The following is an 11,761-nucleotide window of genomic DNA, read 5'->3' as shown; positions in this document are numbered from 1 at the left end:
GAAAATTCAGATTTAATTCCGACAATCCCCAAAAATATGGATTTATTTCCCACAATCCTGGGAAATGCAAATTTATTTCCCACAATCCCAAGAAATGTGAATTTATTTCCCAAAATCCTGGGAAATGCAGATTTATCTCCCAAAATCCCAGGAAATTCAGATTTATTTCACACAGTCATGGAAAATTCAGGTTTATTTCCCACAATTTCAGGAAATTCAGATTTATTTCCCGCAATCCTGGGAAATGTGGATTTATCTCCCAAAATCCCAGGAAATTCAGATTTATTTCCCACAATCCCACGAAATTCAGATTTATAGGAAGGGGGATCAGAGACCTGCAGTCGGGATCTGATCCCATAAAATTCCAACCTGGGATTCTTTGGGATCCTCCGCTCTCTCCCAGCCGGAATTCCTTCCCCCGGAGCGGGTTGGAGGCTGTGGAAAATCAGGATAAATTGAATGAATTCTTGGGAATTCCAGAATTTTGGAATTCCGGCCATGTGGGATCAGCCCTGGGAAGGAGACGGCTTTCCCAAAATGGGTATCCTGGAATTCCAGCGTTTCCTGGGAATGGGAATCAGAGCGAGGAGATGAAAGACGGGAAATTTTTTGGGAGCAACATCCAGAGGTGCTGCCAAAATTCCTGGATCCTTCCAGGAATTCCCAAGGGATCCAGGATTCATGGATTAGATCCCACTAAAATTCCATATCCCATTCCAGCCATTCCCAACGTTCCAGGATTCATGGATTAGACCCTTCCTCAAAATTCCCAATCCCATTCCAGCCATTCCCAAAGGATTCAGGATTCAGGGATCAGGCCCATCCCAACATCCCCAATCCCATTCCAGGCATTCCCAAGGTTCCAGGATTCATGGATTAGACCCTTCCTCAAAATTCCCAATCCCATTCCAAAATTCCCAAAGGATTCAGGATTCAGGGATCAGGCCCATCTCAACATTCCCAATCCCATTCCAGCCATTCCCAAGGACACAAGGATTTAACCCCTCCCAACATTCCCAATCCCATTCCAGTCATTCCCAAAGATTCAGGACACGGATTTAACCCATCCCAACATTCCCAATCCCATTCCAACATTCCCAAAGATTCAGGATTCATGGATCAGACTCTGCCAACATTCCCAATCCCATTCCAGCCATTCCCAAGGATTCATCCCAAGGATTCAGGACCCCTCCCAACATTCCCAATCCCATTCCAGCCATTCCCAAGGATTCAGGATTCATGGATCAGACCCCTCCCAACATTCCCAATGCCATTCCAGTCATTCCCAAGGATTCACCCCATGGATCAAACCCCTCCTAACCTTCCCAATCCCATTCAAGCCATTCCCAAGAATTCACCCCATGGATCAGACCCCTCCCAACATTTCCTATCCCATTCCAACATTCCCAAGGATTCTGAACATGGATCAGACCCCTCCCAACATTCCCAATCCCATTCCAGTCATTCCCAAAGATTCAGGACACGGATTTAACCCCTCCCGACATTCCCTTTATCTTTTTCCTGACCTTTCTCCGGATTAAAACCACGGCTACGAAACCGGGGACTCCCCCACAACTCCCGAAAATCCCACAACTCCCAGAACCTCCACAAATCCCACATCTTCCACAAATCCCACAAATTCCATAAATTCCCGACCCACCTCGGTCTCTCCGGGCCCGTCCGGCGCCGGGGTTCCGGCGCGGTGCCCGCGGCGAGCGGAGGCCACGGGATCCTTGATTCCCGCTGATCCTCTCAGGGCTCTAAAAATAGGGATGGGCGAGGCGCCGGCGGGCAGGAGGATCCCGGGAGCCCCGGCCTGACCCTCCCAGCCCCCCCCGGGATTATCCCGGAGCCTCCGGAATATCGGGAAAATCGCGGAGCTCCGATGGAGGCGGGCTCGGAGCTGCCCCCGCTGCCGGAGATGGATTGTTCAGCCACGGGGCTGCCCCTCCTCCCTTCCCTCCTTCCTCCCCCTTCTCCTCCTCCTCGCCTTCCTTCCCTCCCCTCTTCTCTTTTTTCTTTTTCCCTTTCCTTTCCTTTCCTTTCCTTTCCTTTCCTTTCCTTTCCTTTCCTTTCCTTTCCTTTCCTTTCCTTTCCTTTCCTTTCCTTTCCTTTCCTTTCCTTTCCTTTCCTTTCCTTTCCTTTCCTTTCCTTTCCTTTCCTTTCCTTTCCTTTCCTTTCCTTTCCTTTCCTTTCCTTTCCTTTCCTTTCCTTTCCTTTCCTTTCCTTTCCTTTCCTTGAAATTTCCTTTCCTTTCCTTTCCTTGAAATTTCCTTTCCTTTCCTTGAAATTTCCTTTCCTTTCCTTTCCTTTCCTTTCCTTTCCTTTCCTTTCCTTTCCTTTCCTTTCCTTTCCTTGAAATTTCCTTTCCTTTCCTTGAAATTTCCTTTCCTTTCCTTTCCTTTCCTTTCCTTTCCTTTCCTTTCCTTTCCTTGAAATTTCCTTCCCTTCCCTTCCCTTCCCTTCCCTTCCCTTCCCTTCCCTTCCCTTCCCTTCCCTTCCCTTCCCTTCCCTTCCCTTCCCTTCCCTTCCCTTCCCTTCCCTTCCCTTCCCTTCCCTTCCCTTCCCTTCCCTTCCCTTCCCTTCCCTTCCCTTCCCTTTTCCCCCTTTTTCCCCTTTTCCCTTTTCCCTTTTTCTCCTTTTCCATTTTTCCTGTTTCCCCCCTTTTCCCCCTTTCCCTCCTTTCCCCCTTTTCTCTTTTCCATTTCTCCCCTTTTTTCTCCTTTTTCCCTCAGTTCCCCCTTTTCCACTTTTTTCCCCTTTTCCTTCAGTTTTCCCTTTCCCTTTTCTCCTTTTTCCCCTTTCTTGTTTTCACCCTTTTCTTCTTTTCCCCTTTCCTCACCCTTTTTCCATTTTCCCCCTTTTCTGCTTTTTCCCTCCTTTCCCTCTTTTCCCCCTTTTTCCCCTTCCCCTTTTTCCCTTCCCCCTTTTTCCCCTTTCCCCCCTTTTTTCTTTTTCTCCTTTTCTCCTTTTTTTCCCTGTTTTCCCCCTTTCCCCCTTCCCCGTTTTTCCTCTTTTCCCCGTTTTTCCTCTTTTCCCCCCTTTTTCCCCTTTTCCCTTTTCCATTTCCCCCCTTTTCCTCCGTTTTTCTCTTTTCCCCCATTTCCCCCTTTTTCCCAATTTCTCCCTTTCCCCATTTCCCCTTTTCCCTTTTTTATCCTTTTTGCCCTTTCTCCTTTTCTCCTTTTCCCTTTTCCCCCTTTATCCCTTTTCCCCTTTTCCCCTCTTTTCTCCATTTTCCTCCTTTCCCCCCTTTTTCCTCCTTTTCCTTTTTTCCCCTTTGCCCCACTCTTCCTCCTTTTCCCCCTTTCCCCTTTTTCCCTTTTTCTTATTTTCCCCTTTTCTCCCCTTTCCCTTGTTTTCCCCTTTCCCTTTTTCCATTTCCCCCCTTTCCCCCTTTATCCCTTTTCCCTTTCCCCCTTTTTCTGTTTTTTTCTTCTTTTCCCCCTTTTCTCTTTTCTGTTTTTCTCCTTTTTCTCCTTTTCCTTTTTCCTCCTTTTTCCCCTTTTCCCCCTTTCCTTTTTTCCCCCTTTCCTTTTTTCCCCTTTCCCCCTTTTCCCTTTCCAGCTACAGAAAGTTGGGAATGGGGAAACTGAGGCAGAGCTCCACGGGATCCTGCTGTTCCTAAAAAATCCCAGGAATGTCCCAGAGGAGCCGAGGAAGGAAAGAAAAGGAGGAAAAGGAGGAAAAATGGGAACGTGGAAACGAAAGCAACAAAATCGGGGGGAAAAAAAAACCCCAAAAAAATAAAAATAAGAAGAAAAACTTGGGAAAAAAAAAACAGGGAAGGGGAGGAAAATGAAGGAAAATCCAGAATCTGGGAATTCTTTGGGATTTTTAATGGAATGGGTGGAATTTCGGAGCTCCTCCGGACCAGGATCTGATCCCGAAGTTCCTTTTGGGCCTCAGGGATGTTCCCACCTGGATCGGGCGATCCCAAATCCTCCTTTGGCTCCGGAGCCGCTCCCAGCTCAAACCCGAGACTCCAAGGGAGGAATTTCCCGGTTTTTTCCATGGATTTTTCCCATTCCCGCGATCGCTCCGCAGCTCCTCCCGCTCCAGTCCTTTAGAGGGCAGCAAGAGCTCGGGAATTGCATCCCTGGGAGCTCCCGAGGGAGGAATTCCTGCCCAAAATCCCAAAATCCCACCCAGCCCTGCCCGCTGGCACGGGGGGTTCCATTCCCGGTGTCCCGGCATTCCAGGATTCCCTGTCGGGGTGGGATTGGAGATCCCGGGAAAAGGGCGAGGCTGGAATGTCGGGATGGAGCGGGGATTGTGGGGAAATCATGGAAAGGAAGGGTTTTAAATGGAAAATTTGGGATTTTGGGAAGGAATGGAATTTTCTCTGGGAATTCCAGCCAGGGAATTCCATTCCCATCCCAAGGAAAGGAAGGAATGGAAATCTCTGGCTGGAATTCAGAAGAATCCATGGAAAATTTGGAGCACCCTGGGATTTTGGAAGTGTCGGGGTTGGAATGGAATGGGATGGGATTGAAGGTCCCTTCCCACCCAATCCCATTCCAGAATTCCACAAAATTCCCAAATCCCAGATTTTGGCCCTCCAGGATGGAATTGTCCTCTTGAGGATCCACATTCCCGGTGTCCCGGCATTCCAGGATTCCCTGTTGGGGTGGGATTGGAGATCCCGGGAAAAGGGCGAGGCTGGAATGTCGGGATGGAGCGGGGATTTTGGGGGAAATCGTGGAAAGGAAGGGTTTTAAATGGAAAAGTTTGGGATTTTGGGAAGGAATGGAATTTTCTCTGGGAATTCCAGCCAGAGGATTCCATTCCCTTCCCAAGGAATGGAAGGAATGGAATTCTCTGGCTGGAATTCAGAAGAATCCATGGAAAATTTGGAGCACCCTGGGATTGTGGAAGCGTCTGGGTTGGAATGGGATGGGATGGGATGGGATGGGATTGAAGGTCCCTTCCCACCCAATCCCATTCCAGAAGTCCACAAAATTCCAAAATCCCAGATTTTGGCCCTCCAGGATGGAATTGTCCTCTCGAGGATCCACATTCCAGGTGTCCCGGCATTCCAGGATTCCCTGTTGGGGTGGGATTGGAGATCCCGGGAAAAGGGCGAGGCTGGAATGTCGGGATGGAGCGGGGACTGTGGGGGGGAAATCGTGGAAAGGAAGGGTTTTAAACGGAAAAGTTTGGGATTTTGGGAAGGAATTCCTGGCTGGGCTGGAATTCCCAGAGAATCCCTGGGGGTGTCCATGGAAAACTGGGAGCACCCTGGGATGGTGGGAGGTGTCCTTGCCCATGGAATGGGGGTGGAACTGGAAGATCCCGGAATCCTCTTCCCACAAAAACCATCCCAGAATCCAAAGATTCCCTTGGGATCATCCTACAAGGAATGTCCCCCCCATTCCTGTTCTCTGGATCCTCCCGTTCCTGGGAAAGCAGCGCCAGCCGGGAGAATCCCATTGTCCATAAAATCATGGAATTGTGGAGCCTGGAAAAGCCCTTGGAGCCCTCGGATCCAACCATTCCCAGCCCTGATCCCCGCTCCCCCAAATCCAAGGGATCCCAATCCCTCCAGGAACGGGAACTCCACCCTGCCCCGAGCAGGGGAAGGGCTGGAAAACCTTTCCAGGTGGGAATTGATCCCAAAATCCGACGAGACATCCCTCGGTGCAACAGCCAGGGTCCGAATTCCACCTGGAAATTCCACCTGGAAATTCCACCTGGAAATTCCACCTGGAAATTCCACCTGGAAATTCCTGGGAATGCCCGTGCAGCGCCTGCCCTGGAGGTTTTTCCATAAAAATTCCAGCTGGGAACTCAGAGAGAGATTCCTGAGGGAAAACGTCACCGGGAAAACCTTGGAAAGGGAAATTCCTCCTGGAAATTCCTCCTGGAAATTCCTCCTGGAATGGTCTCCATGGGTGGAAAGAAGGAAACCCAACCCCATTCCAAGGGCTGGGATCCTTCCCCGATCCCAGGGTGATCCAGCCCAGGGCACATCCCAGGGATCCCGAGGATTTGGGATTTTTTTCCCAGGTCTGATCCGGCTTCTCCCACCCGGGATCCGGAGGTTTGGGATCAGCTTTGGGGCTCTGGGTGTCTTTTCCCGCCCCACATTCCCAAATAAAGGGCTTGGATCCACCACTGCTCCCACCTGGAGTTCCTCATCTCCGAGGGCTTTTCCCACCTCGGCAATTCCAGAATTCCATGGAATCATTTGAGCTGTGATGACACCAAAAGTCATTCCCGGCTCCGGAGCAGTTTTTATTCCATATTCATTATTTTTAATCCCTTTTTTCCTCCCTCATCCCACTTTTCCAGCAGAACCCAGAGGAGCAAGGCTGGGTCCAACCTGAAGCCACCACGGATGGAACAAATCCGTGGATGGAAACTGAAGAGGAGGAAAAGCAACAAAATTCTGCTGGAATCTCCTGAAATCCAGGAAAATATTCCCAAATTCAGCTTTTCCTGGAGAAAAGACAAATCCAGGCCCTTCCCTTCATCCCGAACTGTCATTCCCTGCTCCCGCAGAGCCAAGGCCGAAGGGCTTGGGATCATCCCAGACATTTCCCTCTGGCGCTCCGTGCCTCAGTTTCCCTGTGGGCGCAGCGGGATTTCCTGCTGGCCGGGAATTGGGAGGGGAAGGATGGAAATCCCCCGGAGCTGGGACACGGATCCGCCTCCTTCCCTCCGGGAATTCCAGGGAAAACTCCGCCCTTTTCCAAGGAGGCAACTTGGGGGGATGCTCCTGGGGATATTCCAGCCCCGGCTTCCCTCGGGAATGTTCCAGCCCCGATTTCTCCAGGCCCGGTTCCATTTCCCTGGAATATTCCAGCCCCGATTTCCCCTTTCTCCATTTCCCGGGAATATTCCAACCCCGATTCCCTCTCTCCATTTCCCGGGAATATTCCAGCCCCCACTACCCCTCTCTCCATTCCCTGGAATATTCCAGCCCCGGTTCCCTATTTCCATTCCCCCGGGAATATTCCAGCCCCGATTCCCTCTCTCTCCATTCCCGGGAATATTCCAGCCCCGATCCCGCCTGTCCATGACCGGATTTCCCCGGGAAATGCTCCTGTCTCAGTTCCCCCTGTCCCGTTTTCCCGGGAAATGCCCCTATCCTCGTTCCCCCGGTCCCGTTTTTCCCGGGGGTTGCTCCTGTCCCGTTCCTCCCGCGGGACGCTCCAGCTCCGCTTCCGCGTGTCCCGGTACCCCCGGGAGATGCTCCCATCCCGGTTTCCCTTATCCCGTTTTCCCCGGGAGATGTTCCCGCCCCGTTTTTCCGGGGAGATGCTCCCAAACCGGTTTCCCCTATCCCGGTAACCCTGGGAAGTGCTTTTGTCCCGGTGCCCCCTGTCCCGGTCCCACCGGGAGACTCGCTTGTCCCGGTCCCTCCTGTGCGGGAATTCCCGGGAGATTCTCCTGTCCCGGTTCCCCCTATCCCGGTCCCACCGGGACTCGTTCCAGCCCCGTTTTTCCCGGAGGACGCTCCATGCCCGGTTCCCTCCTCCCCTGTCCCGGTGTCCCCCGGAGATTCTCCTGTCCCGGTTCCCCCTGTCCCGGTGTCCCCAGGAGATTCTCCTGTCCCGGTCTCTCCTGTCTCGGTCCTACTGGGAGATTCTCCTGTCCCGGTTCCTACTATCCCGGTACTCCCGGGAGATTCTCCTGTCCCGGTTCCTCATATCCTGGTCCCCCCGGTACCGGTCTCCCCGGGAGATTCTCCAGTCCCGGTTCCTACTATCCCGGTACTCCCGGGAGATTCTCCTGTCCCGGTTCCTCATATCCTGGTCCCCCCGGTACCGGTCTCCCCGGGAGTTTCTCCAGTCCCGGTCCCCCTATCCCGCTCCCACCGGGAGTTTCTCGTATCCCGGTTCGCCTGTCTCGGTTCGCCCTGTTCGGGTATTCCCGGGAGATTCTCCTGTCCCGGTTCCCGCTATCCCGGTCCCACCAGGAGATTCTCCTGTCCCGGTCCCTCTCTCCTGGTTCCCCCTCTCCCGGTCCCACCGAGAGTCGTTCCAGCCCCGTTTTTCCCGGAGGACGCTCCACTCCTGCTTCCCTCCTCCCCTGTCCCGGTACCCTCGGGGAATTCTCCTGTCCCGGTCCCACCGGGAGATTCTCCTGTCCCGGTTCCCCATGTCCCAGTACCACCGGAGATTCTCCTGTCCCGGTTACCCCAGGAGATTCTCCTGTCCCGGTACCATCGGGAGTCGTTCCAGCCCCGTTTTTCCCGGAGGACGCTCCACGCCCGGTTCCCTCCTCCCCTGTCCCAGTGTCCCCAGGAGATTCTCCTGTCCCGGTTCGTCCTGTCCTGGTACCACCGGAGATTCTCCTGTCCCGGTCTCTCCTGTCTCGGTTCCCCCCGTTCGAGTATTCCCGGGAGATTCTCCTGTCCCGGTGCCCCCTATCCCGGTCCCACCAGGAGATTCTCCTGTCCCGGTTCCCCCTATCCCGGTCCCACCGGGAGTCGTTCCAGCCCCGTTTTTCCCGGAGGACGCTCCACGCCCGGTTCCCTCCTCCCCTGTCCCAGTGTCCCCAGGAGATTCTCCTGTCCCGGTTCGTCCTGTCTCGGTAGTCCCGGGAAATTCTCCTGTCCTGGTTCCTCCTATCCTGGTCCCCCCGGTACCGGTCCCACTTGGAGTTTCTCCTGTCACGGTCCCTCTGTCCCGGTACCCTCGGGGGATTCTCCTGTCTCGCTCCCACCGGGCTAATCTCCTGTCCCGGTTCGTCCTGTCCCGGTTCCACCAGGAGTTTCTCCTGCACCGGTGCCCCGTGTCCCGGTGTCCCCAGGAGATTTTCCTGTCTCGGTCCCCCTGTCCCGGTTCCCCCTGTTCGAGTATTCCCGGGAGAATCTCCTGTCCCTGTTCCTCCTGTCCCGGTTGCCCCAGGGGTTTTCCAGCCCCGTTTTTCCCGGAGGACGCTCCGTTCCCGGTTCCCTCCTCTCTTGCCCCGGTTCCATCGGAAGATTCTCCTGTCTCGGTTCCCCCGGTCCCGGTCCCACCGGGAGTCGTTCCAGCCCCGCTTTTCCCGGAGGACGCTCCGTTCCCGGTTCCCTTCTCCCCTGCCCCGGTTCCACTGGGAGTTTCTCCTGTCCCGGTTCCCCCTGTCCCGGTCTCACCGGGAGATTCTCCTGTCCCGGTTCCCCCTGTCCCGGTTGCCCCAGGGGTTTTCCAGCCCCGTTTTTCCCGGAGGACGCTCCGTTCCCGGTTCCCTCCACCCTTGCCCCGGTTCCATCGGAAGATTCTCCTGTCCCGGTCCTCCCTGTCCCGGTCCCCCTGTCCCGGTTCCCCCCGTTCGAGTATTCCCGGGAGATTCTCCTGTCCCGGTTCCCCCTGTCCCGATTGCCCCAGGAGTTTTCCAGCCCCGTTTTTCCCGGAGGACGCTCCGTTCCCGGTTCCCTCCACCCTTGCCCCGGTTCCATCGGAAGATTCTCCTGTCCCGGTCCTCCCTGTCCCGGTCTCACCGGGAGATTCTCCTCTCCCGGTTCCCCCTGTCCCGGTTGCCCCAGGGGTTTTCCAGCCCCGTTTTTCCCGGAGGACGCTCCGTTCCCGGTTCCCCCCTCCTCTTCCCTGCCCTGCCCCTCTCGCGGCCCGGGGCGGGCTCGGGGCGGCGGGGGCGGCCCCGGTGGGCGGGCGGGGGCGCGGGGAGCCCGGCCCCGCTCCGGTTCCGCCTACAAAGGGCTCGGGCCGGGCGGGCCCCGCTCACAGCGCCGGGACCCCGCACCCATGGGCGGCTGCCGGGCCCCGCCGCCGCCCGGGGCGGCTCCTCGCCCTGCTCGGCCCCCGGTACCGGCCAGCGCCGGCGGGACACAGCCCGGGGACTGAGGGAAATCCCGGGAAGAGGCCGCGGGAAGCTCGGGAAATCCCGAAGGGTGAGCGGGGACGGGGCGGGGGGACACGGAGCGCCGGGAGGGGAGCGGGGTGGGCGGAGAGGGAGATGCTCCGGTTCTCCCGGGGTGCTCCTGTCCCGAATTCCTCTGTCCCGGTTCTCCCGGGATACTCCTGTCCCGAATCCCTCTGTCCCGGTTCTCCCGGGATGCTCCAGTCCCGAATTCCTGTGTCCCGGTTCTCCCGGGGGATGCTCCAGTCTGAATTCCTGTCCCGGTTCTCCCGGGGTTGCTCCAGTCCGGAATTTCTCTGTCCCGGTTGTCCCGGGGGATGCTTCAGTCCCGAATTCCTGTCCCGGTTCTCCCGGGATGCTCCAGTCCGGAATTTCTCTGTCCCGGTTGTCCCGGGGGATGCTTCAGTCCCGAATTCCTGTCCCGGTTCTCCCGGGATGCTCCAGTCCCGAATTCCTGTGTCCCGGTTGTCCCGGGGGATGCTTCAGTCCCGAATTCCTGTCCCGGTTCTCCCGGGATGCTCCAGTCCCGAATTCCTGTGTCCCGGTTGTCCCGGGGGATGCTCCAGTCCCGAATTCCTGTGTCCCGGTTCTCCCGGGATGCTTCAGTCCCGAATTCCTGTCCCGGTTCTCCCGGGATGCTCCAGTCCCGAATTCCTGTGTCCCGGTTCTCCCGGGGTTGCTCCAGTCCGGAATTTCTCTGTCCCGGTTCTCCCGGGGTATGCTTCAGTCCCGAATTCCTGTGTCCCGGTTCTCCCGGGATGCTCCAGTCCCGAATTCCTGTCCCGGTTCTCCCGGGGGATGCTCCAGTCCCGAATTCCTGTCCCGGTTCTCCCGGGGTTGCTCCAGTCCCGAATTCCTGTCCCGGTTCTCCCGGGGTTGCTCCAGTCTGAATTCCTGTCCCGGTTCTCCCGGGGTTGCTCCAGTCCCGAATTCCTGTCCCGGTTCTCCCGGGGTTGCTCCAGTCCGGAATTTCTCTGTCCCGGTTCTCCCGGGGGATGCTCCAGTCCGGAATTTCTCTGTCCCGGTTCTCCCGGGGTTGCTCCAGTCTGAATTCCTGTCCCGGTTCTCCCGGGGTTGCTCCTGTCCCGAATTCCTGTCCCGGTTCTCCCGGGGGATGCTCCAGTCCCGAATTCCTGTCCCGGTTCTCCCGGGGTTGCTCCAGTCCCGAATTCCTGTCCCGGTTCTCCCGGGGTTGCTCCAGTCCCGAATTCCTGTGTCCCGGTTCTCCCGGGGTTGCTCCAGTCTGAATTCCTGTCCCGGTTCTCCCGGGGTTGCTCCAGTCCCGAATTCCTGTCCCGGTTCTCCCGGGGTTGCTCCAGTCCGGAATTTCTCTGTCCCGGTTCTCCCGGGGGATGCTCCAGTCCGGAATTTCTCTGTCCCGGTTCTCCCGGGGTTGCTCCAGTCTGAATTCCTGTCCCGGTTCTCCCGGGGTTGCTCCTGTCCCGAATTCCTGTGTCCCGGTTGTCCCGGGGGATGCTTCAGTTCCGAATTCCTGTGTCCCGGTTCTCCCGGGGGATGCTCCAGTCTGAATTCCTGTCCCGGTTCTCCCGGGATGCTCCAGTCCCGAATTTCTCTGTCCCGGTTGTCCCGGGGGATGCTTCAGTCCCGAATTCCTGTCCCGGTTCTCCCGGGGTTGCTCCAGTCCGGAATTTCTCTGTCCCGGTTCTCTCGGGGGTGCTTCAGTCCCGAATTCCTGTGTCCCGGTTCTCCTGGGATGCTCCAGTCCGGAATTTCTCTGTCCCGGTTGTCCCGGGGGATGCTCCAGTCCTGAATTCCTGTGTCCCGGTTCTCCCGGGATGCTCCAGTCCCGAATTCCTGTCCCGGTTCTCCCGGGGGATGCTCCAGTCCCGAATTCCAGTCTCCCGGTTCTCCCGGGATGCTCCAGTCCCGAATTCCTGTGTCCCGGTTCTCCCGGGGGATGCTCCAGTCCCGAATTCCTGTGTCCTGGTTC

General features: G+C 56.3%; 1 protein-coding gene across 1 annotated transcript in view; it reads left to right on the top strand.

Moving 5' to 3' along the window:
* Window positions 1–9,700: 9,700 nt before the first annotated feature.
* The window catches only part of SCARA5 (scavenger receptor class A member 5), a 38,979-nt gene continuing 36,918 nt past the window's right edge, over window positions 9,701–11,761 (top strand). Inside the window, exon 1 of the mRNA XM_074536356.1 lies at window positions 9,701–9,841. The gene's annotated coding sequence lies outside the window, so the exon portion shown is untranslated. The remainder of the gene's footprint in view (window positions 9,842–11,761) is intronic.

The sequence above is a fragment of the Zonotrichia albicollis genome, chromosome 3 (assembly GCF_047830755.1).
Source record: "Zonotrichia albicollis isolate bZonAlb1 chromosome 3, bZonAlb1.hap1, whole genome shotgun sequence".
NCBI classification, from domain to species: domain Eukaryota; kingdom Metazoa; phylum Chordata; class Aves; order Passeriformes; family Passerellidae; genus Zonotrichia; species Zonotrichia albicollis.
This window is presented reverse-complemented; position numbering and strand designations above follow the sequence as displayed.